Source organism: Halichoerus grypus, chromosome 10 (assembly GCF_964656455.1).
Source record: "Halichoerus grypus chromosome 10, mHalGry1.hap1.1, whole genome shotgun sequence".
Taxonomy (NCBI): Eukaryota; Metazoa; Chordata; class Mammalia; order Carnivora; family Phocidae; genus Halichoerus; species Halichoerus grypus.
The window spans coordinates 20,570,790-20,582,997 of NC_135721.1; the positions used below are offsets into that span (position 1 = coordinate 20,570,790).

General features: G+C 41.3%; 1 protein-coding gene across 1 annotated transcript in view; it reads right to left on the bottom strand.

Annotated features, from left to right (window-relative positions):
• Positions 1 to 12,208, bottom strand: part of ADGRF3 (adhesion G protein-coupled receptor F3) — a 38,324-nt gene that overhangs the window by 25,397 nt on the left and 719 nt on the right. The window contains exon 2 of the mRNA XM_078056074.1: positions 9,870 to 10,028. The gene's annotated coding sequence lies outside the window, so the exon portion shown is untranslated. The remainder of the gene's footprint in view (positions 1 to 9,869; positions 10,029 to 12,208) is intronic.

Consider the following 12,208-nt stretch of genomic DNA (forward strand, 5'->3'; position numbering starts at 1 on the left):
GACTTGAATGCTTTCTTCCTTCCCCAGATTAGGGAAGTTCTCCACTATAATTTGCTCCAATATCCTTCTGCCCCCCCTTTCCTCTTTTTCTGGGATCCCAATTATTCTAATATTGCTTTGCTTTATGGTATCAGTTATCTCTCAAATTCTCCCCTCATGATCCAGTAGTTATTTATCTTTTTCTCAGCTTTTTATTCTCCATCTTTTTGTCTTTTGTATCACTAATTCTTTCTTCGGCCTCATTTATCCTAGCACTTAGAGCCTCCATTTTTTTATTGCATCTTATTAATAGCCTTTTTGATTTCAACTTGGTTAGATTTTAGTTCTTTTATTTCTCCAGAAAGGGATTCTCTAGTGTCTTCTATGCTTTTTTTCAAGCCTAGCTAGTATCTTTATAATCATTATTCTGAACTCTAATTCTGACATCTCACTTACGTCCATACTGATTAGGTCCCTGGCAGTCAGTACTACCTCTTGTTCTCATTTTTGAGGTGAGTTTTTCTGTCTTGTTATTCTTGGAGAAAGTGATCGCTTTTCTATTTGTAGAGTTGCAGCTATTCTTTTCTTACACCTCTGCTTGAGTTTGCAGGTGTTCAGAATGATTTGATAGCTATCTAGCTGAATTCCTGGGACCAAACAAAACTAAGGTCTCCTACTCCTCTGCCATCTTGGATTATCTCTGCTAAAAGATAAGTTTGTGGATCCAATATATAGTATGTCTTTACATAGTCTAAACACATAGATGCCCTCCCCCTTTTTTCTTCCAGTTATCCCACTTTAATATGTATATATGTATGTGTGTATGTATGTATGTATGTATGTATGTAAGTAATCTCTGTGCCCGATGTGGGGCTCAAACTCACAACCCCAAGATCAAGAGTCCCATTCTCTTCTTACTGAGCCAGCCAGGCACCCCACACACTTTAATATTTAAAGACAAAAAGTGCTGATTTTTTCTATTATTTTAAATTTTTTAAAAACATACACACAGAGGTCTAACAGCCAAAATTCACAGAGGAAATGAGCTCCTACTCTGCCCCCACTGGTCCCATCTTGTGGCTGATGCTGCAGTGGGCCCTCCTCCTCTCTAACACATAGCAGTTCACTGTCGCTTCTCTGCGCTACAGCCACATGCTACTCTGATACATCTGCTCGGTTTCATGACAGGCATGTCCCTCCCCATGGCTCCATTCTAAGATAAAACCCCAACAGTTGTTAATGGTCAGGGTACATCCCTCCGACTGGCATCAGCAACTGTCCCACAGTGGGAGAGTGAGGGGATGTTCTGGTTAGGAGCAGTTTAGTGGCAGGAGTGGCATGGCCAGAGCTGGAGTAATGGTCTGCATTGCTGCAGTCTGGTATCGGAGTCGGGACAGAGATGTAAGTCCGAACAGCATGAAGGGCACAGATGAGGTTGGGACTCTGTGAGATAAAATAGGAGAGTTCCCCTCACCAGGTTTAGATAGAATCAACATGTCAACATTTTAAATAAAAATAAAAGTAATCCAAATAATCCACATAACTGTTGAATCAGTATGTTGTACACCTGAAACTAATATATAATGTTATATGGGAAAAAAAGGTAATCCTAAGAATCAGCAATTCAACTAGTACTGATTTTCAAAATTTTCCCACCAAGACAGCTCAGCTATCGCAGTAACAATCTAGATCTGTCCGGGACAAGAAGGTAGAGCCCCCAGTATTCCCCCTGACAGCCCCGTGTTGGGCCCTAGAAGGATCTGCATTTGCAGCTTTTCAGTCTCGAAGACCACAGGAAGAGCCAGGGTCATAAAGGAAGGCTGCCCTGGAAAAACCTGCACAGTTGTTTTTTTTTAAAGATTTTATTTATTTGACAGAGAGAGACACAGCGAGAGAGGAAACACAAGCAGGGGGAGTAGGAGAGGGAGAAGCAGGCTTCCCGCTGAGCAGGGAGCCTGATGCGGGGTTCAGAGCAGGGAGCCCGATGCGGGGCTCAATCCCAGGACCCTGGGATCATGACCTGAGCCGAAGGCAGACGCTTAACGACTGAGCCACCCAGGCACCCCCCTGCACAGTTTTTGAGCTTCAGGGAAGGAGAGATCCAAAATAGCTTTGGCTTGGGATCCAACCCTCTCTGGGCACATCTCTGTCAGACTCCACGGTCTCTCCTGTGGTGATTTATCTAGATCCTGTCATCCTCTTCCAACTCCTCCTCAGTCTTCCCAGTACCTTTGAGAGCAATTCCTCTCCAGGGCTGGGGGGATGGCGGCCATGGCTGCCAGGACTCCAGCCACAAACACCTTCTTTATGAGAGACTTATTTCTTCTAATATACATCTAGGCTTTCATTTCTAAAATAGTCTTTACTTCTAGCACTTCATAAAGCTTAAAGGCTGTGCCTGTACAAAGATGGGATTTTTAAAATTACTGATTAAAAGTGCTTTATCCTACTTAATTCTCCCCTTGGCTTTTTACCTATTTCTTTATTTGCAAGCCTTATTCCTTTATAGAAATTTGGGCTCTTTTTGAATCCATTTTAATGTCTTCATTCTTTATTTCAAATTTCTCTAGAGAAACTGTTATTTCTCTTTCTGTTGATCACCTACCTACTGATTTAAGAGGGGACTGGCTGGTGGCTACCTCAATGGCTTGCTTCTCAAATGGTCCCTTTTGGCCTTTCTTATCCCTATTTTGCCTAGCCAGAAAGAGAAATCCAGTATGAAATTTGCTGATCCTTACATCAAATCCTTACAACTATCTCTCCATTGATAAGAGACAGGTTATCCTAAACAAGCACCCTATTAACATGTGTCCCTTCCTACCTTATAAAATGTTAGAACTTTACAGTTTTATACTATACTGCAGAACTTTATAGTTCTACAGTTTTAGCTTTGCAGATATGTTCTGCATAATGTTCTGGCAAATATGTCTTAAAAAGTACCAAATTCGAAGCAACCTTACCTAAAATAATAAAAAGCCCATGAATTATAAACACTGAGTTCATGATATTCTTCTGTCTTTCCCTGGTCATCAATACACTTTTGGCTGTAGGAAATATGTATGTGTTATTTTGTGCTTTTCTTTTGAATATAATGTTATTTTACTTTTTAAAATTGAGATAAAATTCACTTACCATAAAAATTTAAAGGGTACATTTCAGTAGTTTTTAGTGTATTCATAAGGGTGTACAACCATCACCACTAATTCAGAACATTTTCATCACCCTAAAAGAAACCCATACCCATTAGTAGTTACTCTCAATCCTCCTCACCCTCATCCCCTGGCAATTATTAATCCACTTTCTAATCCACTTTCTGTCTCTATGGATTTATATATTCTGGACATTTCATACAAATGGAACCATATAGAATATGGTCTTTTGTGCCTGGCCTCTTTCACTTAGCATAATGTTTAAAGGTTCATCCATGTGTAGCACGTATCAGCCCCTCATTCCTTTTTATGGGTGAATAATATCCCATTGTTTGGATACACATTTGTTTTGTTTATCCATTCGTCAGCTGATAGACATTTAGGTTGCTTTGATTTTTTGGCTATGATGAATAATGCTCCTCTGAACATTTATGTATAGGTTTTGGGGTATTTACCAAGGAGTGGTATTGCTGGGTCATATGGTAACTCTGTTTAACTTTTTGGGGAACTGTCAAAGATTTTCCCATACGTGCTGCATCACTTTGCAATTCCACCAGCAACAACACACAAGAATTCCAATTTCTCCTCATCCTTGCCAACACTTGTTATTTTCTGGAGTTCCCTCTATTTTTTTTTTTTTTTTTGCACCTACTCACTTATCTTTTTAATGATTCTATATTTTATCACATTGATTTACCATGGTTTATAGTTTGGGTCCTTAATTCATTGGGCATTTTGACTGTCTGCATTTTCCCTCTGCAATGATAAATATAGCTCTTTCTAAATCTTGGCAATAAAGATTCTTTTCTTTCAGATTATTTCCCGGAAGTATGTTCTTCCAATGTGGGGTTACTAGGGCAATGACTATGAAGAATATTATAGCACCTGTTGCTGCCAGCAACATACATTTCTCTATTCCCTCACAGTCCAATTTAATTCAGTGAAAACTTACTAAGGCCCCCCTCTTCTTTGCCGCTCGCTGCCTGTGGAGGTGGCAGCTGTCTTCTACTCAGCATCATGGCTGCCCTCAGACTTCTAGTGAAGCTCAAGATTGTTAAAAAGAGGATCAAGAAGTTCATCTGGCACCAGTCAGACCAATATGTCAAAGTTAAGTGCAACCAGGGGTTAAGAGTCTGTCGGTTAAGAGTCTACCTTCAGGGGCGCCTGGGTGGCTCAGTCGTTAAGCGTCTGCCTTCGGCTCAGGTCATGGTCCCAGGGTCCTGGGATCAAGCCCCGCATCGGGCTCCCTGCTCTGCGGGAAGCCTGTTTCTCCCTCTTCCACTCCCCCTGCTTGTGTTCCCTCTCTCGCTGTGTCTCTCTTTGTCAAATAAATAAATAAAATCTTTAAAAAAAAAAAAAGAGTCTACCTTCAGCTCAGGTCCTGGGATTGAGCCCCGGATCGGGCTCCCTGCTCTTGGGGAGACTGTTTCTCCCTCTCCTCCCTGCTCGTGCTCTCTTGCTATCTCTGTCTCTCTCTCAAATAAATAAATAAAATCTTAAAAAAAAAATTAAGTGCAACTGGTGGAAATCCAGAGGCACTGACAATAGGCTGCACAGAAGATTCGAGGGCCAGATCTTGACGCCCAGCATTGAAATGGGAGCAACACCAAAACAAAGCACATGCTGCCCAGTGGCTTCTGGAAGTTCTTAGTCCACAAGGTCAAGGAGCTTGAAGTGCTGCTGATGTGCAACAAATCATACTGTGCAGAATTGCTCACAATCTCTCCTCCAAGAACCGTAAAGCCATTGCGGAAAGAGCAGCCCCACTGGCCATCAGAGTCACCAATCCCAATGCCAGGCTGTGCAGCAAAGAAAATGAATAGATAGCTTTTGTGCCTGTCGTATTTATGTTAATAAAACCATAAAACTACCAAGAAAAAAAAAAAACTTACTGAGGACTTACTGAGTGCTAGTCATTATGCCAGGTCGGGGCTTTACAGATGTGGTCCTTACCCCCAAGGCACTTCAAGTCCAGTAAGACACATAAGAAAATAGATAATTTCATAACATGTAAGTATGAAGAAAGAGGTATGCACAGGATGCTGTGGAAGCACAGAGAAACAGTGGGAAATCAAGTGGTTAGTGGTTTCCAAATCTTTTCCAGATGAAGCTTACTTCCTGTCCTGTTTTTTAGCTGTTGTAGCTAATATGAGGCGGTAGAGTGTTTGCAAAGTTGGTTGTAATAATGTCTTCCCATCCTTCCATGCAGGCTCCATTGCCAGGTGACTTTGCCATTCCATCCATTAAGAGGTGAGTCTATTTTCCTTCCCATGAATCTGGGCTGGCCTGCTGATTTGCTTTGTCCATGACAATGAGAGAGAAGTGACACTGTGTGACTTCTGAGCCTAGGTCTTGAAAGGCTTTATAGTTTCCGTTTATGCTGTCTTGGAATAGTAATAAGACCAGCAAGACTAGCAGGACTGCCCAGCTAACCCCAGCCCAAACTGCTGACCTACAGAATTATGAGCATTATTATTATGTTATTTTAAGCTACTAAGTTTTGTGTGATCCGTTATGTGGTAATAAATAACTTTTACATCTGCCAAACCTTTTATTTTCTTGCAGCTCATGCCAACTGGTACATTTCATAATGAAAGGCTAAGTATCATTAGTATACTTGAAGAACTATTTCTGTATCTCATCTTCTAGATTATTTATCTAAATATTAATTTAGTATCTGTGAGATCTTAAAGTGTTCAGAGTTTTGTTTTGATTCCAACTCTTTATTTCTTTTTTTTTTTTTTTAAGATTTTTTTTATTTATTTATTTGAGAGAGAGAGAGAGAAACAGCATGCGAGGGGAGAGGGTCAGAGGGAGAAGCAGGCTCCCCGCTGAGCCGGGAGCCCGATGTGGGACTCGATCCCAGGACTCCGGGACCATAACCTGAGCCGAAGGCAGTCGCTTAACCAACTGAGCCACCCAGGCGCCCTCCAACTCTTTATTTCTTATCCTTGAGTCAATTCTCTTTCCAAGATAAAATATCTCACACTTTTAACAGTGAACTTTTTAAAAGGGGGGTGGTAAGGGGAGGAAGGAAGAAAGAGAGAAATTTTGAAGAGCCAGGACATTGGATAATACTGGTCATTCACAGAATGAAGTAATAATGTACTCCTTGCCTGGGGTCCATGTTTTATTCAATTTTGTATCTCCAAGGTCTATAATGGTATCTGTATTTGGCACATGGCTAGAGTTCAACAAGAATACATGAAGAGATAATGAAACTACTTCTACACATTGTTTCATATTTGTATGTCTTGTTTCCTGAAAGTAGAGCCAGCTTCTGCTAGAGTTCTGGTCCAGTAGGCAGCGCAGCCTTGGGTATATCAAGGAAGATCTCAAAGCCTTATGTAGTAGACATCTATGTTGGCAACTATTGCCTGAACCCTTGCCCCAGGTTTTTGGGGATTCCTACAGGAAAATGAAGCAGCAATATTTCCTACTCTCTTGCTCTTCTTAGGTTTTTCTGCTTGTACCTTTCTCTTCCACCGAAAACTAAATAACTGTTGATCTCAACTCCAGTGATCTCAAAGATTCATGAAGACAAAAATAATCCTTACTCAAAAATGGGGTGTCTACATAGATCAATGGAACAGAATAGAGAACCCAGAAATGGACCCTCAACTCTATGGTCAACTAATCTTCGACAAAGCAGGAAAGAATGTCCAATGGAAAAAAGATAGTCTCTTCAACCAATGGTGTTGGGAAAATTGGACAGCCACATGCAGAATAATGAAATTGAACCATTTCCTTACACCACACACAAAAATAGACTCAAAATGGATGAAAGACCTAAAGGTGAGACAGGAATCTGTCAAAATCCTTGAGGAGAACACAGGCAACAACCTCTGTGACCTCAGCCACAGCAACTTCTTCCTAGAAACATCGCCAAAGGCAAGGGAAGCAAGGGCAAAAATGAACTATTGGGACTTCATCAAGATAAAAAGCTTCTGCACAGCAAAGGAAATAGTTGACAAAACCAAAAGACAACCGACAGAATCGGAAAAAATATTTGCAAATGACATATCAGATAAAGGGCTAGTATCCAAAATCTATAAAGAGCTTATCAAACTCAACACCCAAAGAACAACTAATCCAATCAAGAAATGGGCAGAAGACATGAACAGACATTTCTGCACAGAAGACATCCAAATGGCCAACAGACACATGAAAAAGTGCTCAACATCACTCGGCATCAGGGAAATACAAATCAAAATCTCAATGAGATACCACTTCACACCAGTCAGAATGGCTAAAATTAACCATTCAGGAAACGACAGATGTTGGTGAGGATGCGGAGAAAGGGGAACCCTCTTACAGTGTTGGTGGGAATGCAAGCTGGTGCAGCCACTCTGGAAAACAGTATGGAGGTTCCTCAAAAAGTTGAAAGTAGAGCTACTCTACAACCCAGCAATTGCACTACTGGGTATTTACCCCAAAGATATAAATGTAGTGACCCAAAGGGGCACGTGCACCCCAATGTTTATAGCAGCAATGTCCTCAATAGCCAAACTATGGAAAGAGCCTAGATGTCCATCAACAGATGAATGGGTAAAGAAGATGTGGTATATATATACAATGGAATATTATGCAGCCATCAAAAAACCCCAAAATCTTGCCATTTGCTGGATGGAACTAGAGGGTATTATGCCAAGCGAAATAAGTCAATCAGAGAAAGACAATTATCATATGATCTCACTGATATGAGGAATTTGAGAAACAAGACAGAGGATCACAGGGGAAGGGAGGGACAAATGAAACAAGATGAAACCAGAGAGGGAGACAAACATAAGAGACTCTTAATCTCAGGAAACAAACTGAGGGTTGCTGGAGTGCAGGGGGGTGGGAGGAATGGGGTGGCTGGGTGATGGACACTGGGGAGGGTATGTGCTATGGTGAGTGCTGTGAATTGTGTAAGACTGATGAATTACAGACCTGTACCCCTGAAACAAATAATACATTATATGTTAATAAAAAAATGGGGTGTCTAGGAGCACCTGGGTGGCTCAGTCAGTTAAATGTCTGCCTTCAGATCAGATAATGATCCCAGGGTCCTGGAACTGAGCCCCGCATTGGGCTCCCTCTCAGCGGGGAGTCTGCTTCTCTCTCTCTCTCGGCCCCTCCCCCTCTGCTCGTGCTCTGTCTCTTTCTCTCTCTCTCAAATAATAAAAATAAAATCTTTAAAAAATGGGGTGTCTTGTATGGCTCCATGTTCAAATTGAAATCATAAAAAGAATAGTGGTTACATTTGGTTATATCTGCAGACCTGACATTAGATGAGGTAAAAAGGAATACGGAGAAAGGCATAACGAATAAGGAGATGGGGTGATGCCACCATGGCTACCCATCTGAATGATTTGTATTTGGTTCACCTAGAGTTCTGCTTCCATTCTAGTGCAGTAATAACGGGGAGAGGGATGTTTGTGTTGGAGAGTTATCAATTCTCTGCTAAGAAAATACAGATGCTGGGTCACTACCAGAACTTCAAGAATGCTCAAAATAAGCCCAGTATAAAATTTTGCCTGAGGGATGCCTGCGTGGCTCAGTTGGTTAAACGTCTGCCTTTAGCTCAGGTCATGATCCCAGGGTCTTGGGATCAAGTCCTGCATTGGGATCCTTGCTCAGCGGGGAGCCTGCTTCTCCCTCTGCCTGCCACTCCCCCTGCTTGTGCTCTCTCTCTCTCTGACAAATAAATAAAATCTTAAAAAAAAAAAAAATTTGCCCAAGGTTTTTTTTTTTTTTTAGATTTTATTTTTAAGTAATCTCTACACCCAACGTGGGCCTTGAATTCGCAACCCTGAGATCAAGAGTTGCATGCTCCATTGACTGAGCCAGCTAGGTACCCCTGTCTGAGATCAGTTTTTTTTTTTTATAATATTTTTTAAAAAGATTTTATTTATTTATTTGACAGAGAGAGACACAGCGAGAGAGGGAACACAAGCAGGGGGAGTGCGAGAGGGAGAAATAGGCTTCCCGCTGAGCAGGGATCCCAATGCAGGGCTCGAATCCAGGACTCTGGGGATCATGACCTGAGCTAAAGGCAGACGCCTAATGACTGAGCCACCCAGGCGCCCCTGAGATCAGTTTTTAAAAATAATTCTCCTTTTATGTGTAACCAGTCATGCTCATGAATAACGGCTATAAAAGAGAAATAATAACTCATCTCCAAAACAAGAATGGTATGTATGCAGAGAGTCTAAATAAATTACTAGACCTGTCATTTGACTCTTACTTTGTATCACAGTAGGCTCCCGTTTCCCTCTGAACCTTTACACTGATTCTCTGGGTTTTGAATGACTACAGACACAACTGAGTTTGTGTTCAAAGGTTAAGGGAACAAAAATGGCCAGAAAACCACTGGGAGGCTGGTGGGGTGACAAGTCCCAGAATACCAGAGACACTACCCTCCTCCACTGACATGGAAAGTAGGAGGTACAAAGTAGCATTAGCTTATGCTGAATCTCAGTATATTGCATAGAACTTTTCTGTGATAAAGAATTTGATTGATGACCCACGCAAATAGAGTTTCTACACATTCTTACCTAGTAGGATTATGTTTGAAAAAATATAAAATACAGCAAAGCCCAGGCAGAGAAACCCTAACCTAGCCAGGGAATTCCATCTTTAAGAAAAAATAAGCAAAGCAACTTAATGAGGCTGTTCAGTTCTTTCCTAGTCAGCCCCCACCACCTCTAGCCTTGATTAAAAGCTGACTTGTGAATTTTCCTTTTTTAAACATCTTACCGGGGCACCTGGGTGGCTCAGTTGTTAAGTGTCTGCCTTCGGCTCAGGTCATGATCCTGGGGTCCTGGGATTGAGTCCTGCAAAGGGCTTCTTGCTCAGTGGGGAGCCTGCTTCTCCCTCTCCCTCTGCTGCTCCCCCTGCTTGTACTCTCTTCTGTCTCTGTCAAGTAAATAAAAAAATCTTAAAAAAAAAATAAACATCTTGCCATGGTAACTTATAGAAGCAAGGTGTAGTGGAAGAATTGTTTAAAAATTATTTAAAAGTTTGATGACATGTGCTCTTATTCCAGTTTTACCACAAACTGGGTAACTTTTGGGCAAGATATATAATCCTTCTCTTGTTCTGTTCTGTACAATTAGAACAACTACTTGGCCCATGGCTCAGGCTTGGTAAGATGACCTAGTGAGATGCCAAATTCCTTTGAGAATCATAGTATAAGTATTAGGCATAAGTATTAGTATTAGTATAGTATATTAGTATACTAATTAGTATAAGTCATCACTATTAGTATAAGGCATCACTATTATTTTAAAATGCAAACCAAGTCATCATCATTTTATAAGCTTCCTTGGAAAACCTTGACCATTTTTATGGCTTTAATAACTTATATTGGAGTTTTTAATTAGATTAGTCCTTAACTTTCAATTTTTTAGATATCTCCATTTATCTGACATCCTCTTAAGACTAAATAAAACAGGAATGCCAGGAATGAAAACACCTTTTTATCCAGGTTATATTACAAAGGTGATAACATTGCTTCTAGCACAAATATTTTCTGTGATGATCATTCTGGAAGGCAGAAAGTGTGATCAGTGTATGAGATGTAGGAGAGATAAACTTCAGTGGGTGAGGAGTCAGACAAGGGATGGGTAAGCACAGGTGTTATATCAAAAATAGTTTGGGGGGGGGCGCCTGGGTGGCTCAGTTGGTTGGGCGACTGCCTTCGGCTCAGGTCATGATCCTGGAGTCCCTGGATCGAGTCCCGCATCGGGCTCCCTGCTCGGCGAGGAGCCTGCTTCTCCCTCTGACCCTTCCCCCTCTCATGTGCCTTCTTTCTCTCTCATTCTCTCTCTCTCAAATAAATAAATAAATCTAAAAAAAAAAAAGTCATTTGAGGGGAGCCTGGGTGGCTCAGTTGGTGCCCCCATTGGCTCCACGCTCAGTGGGGAGTCTGCTTGAGATTCTCTCTCTCCCTCTGGCCCTCCCCCACTCCTTTTCGCTCTCTCTCTAAAATAAGTAAGTCTTTAAAAAATCATTTGATATGAGTGGGTGCCTGGGTGGCTCAGTCGTTAAGTGTCTGCCTTCGGCTCAGGTCATGGTCCCAGGGTCCTGGGATCGAGCCCCGCATCGGGCTCCCTGCTCAGCGGCAAGCCTGTTTCTCCCTCTCCCACTCCCCCTGCTTGTGTTCCCTCTCTCGCTGTGTCTCTCTCTGTCAAATAAATAAATAAAATCTTTAAAAAAAAAATCATTTGATATGAAGATTTTCTTCTCTTCATATTGATTAGAACAAACACATAGCGGAAGAAATCTGTAGCATTTTACTTGGGACAGTAGCTCCAGTCTGATGAATACATTGTCCAAAACTCATATTTAGTGCAAAGGCATGTCAATTCAGTATTCTTACCAGTACACAGAAGGAATTTTAAATACAGTACATGCATAAAGGAAATATTTTTATGTCCAAGGAGGTGGTTTCATAGTTTTCATTAGAGCCAATTTCCTTCTTAAAGGGAGATCCGTATTTCTAATGTCCTCAAAGCAGACACTACACAGCATATCAAAGACATGGGGAACATTAAGATGTACAAGACACAAATCCTCTCAAGTGAGGTGAGTCACTCAAGTTTATTTATCTGCCATGTACCATGATGATAGAGGCTTCATATCTATTACCTCATGAGGATCTTGTACTTTAGAAGGTGAGATGACACACGCAGAAATAATAATATACTTGGCATATACTGAGCACCCAATAATTATCTGTTTAATGAATGAATATAAGGAACACAAGAGATCTCAAAATAATCACCCTTGTTTCAGAGACCCAGAGATTGAGAGTCCCCCTTAGGTAGTGGTTTCCGACACCAAGAACCTCATTTCATGTTGGGTCGACCACTTCGGAGCTGTATAATGAATGGTCTGATCCTGGGCAGGTAATCTGAATTTTGATTTCCTAATCTGCGAATTGGGTCAAGCGCCTCCCACTTCGTAGTATTGTTATGGGGGTTGGTGATAACGTATGTAAAGTTCCCCGCATAGAAGGCGCTCAAAAAAGTGGTAGCAACTATTACTATTATGAAATTTTACTATTGGATTGATACACTCTAGCCATTGATCTA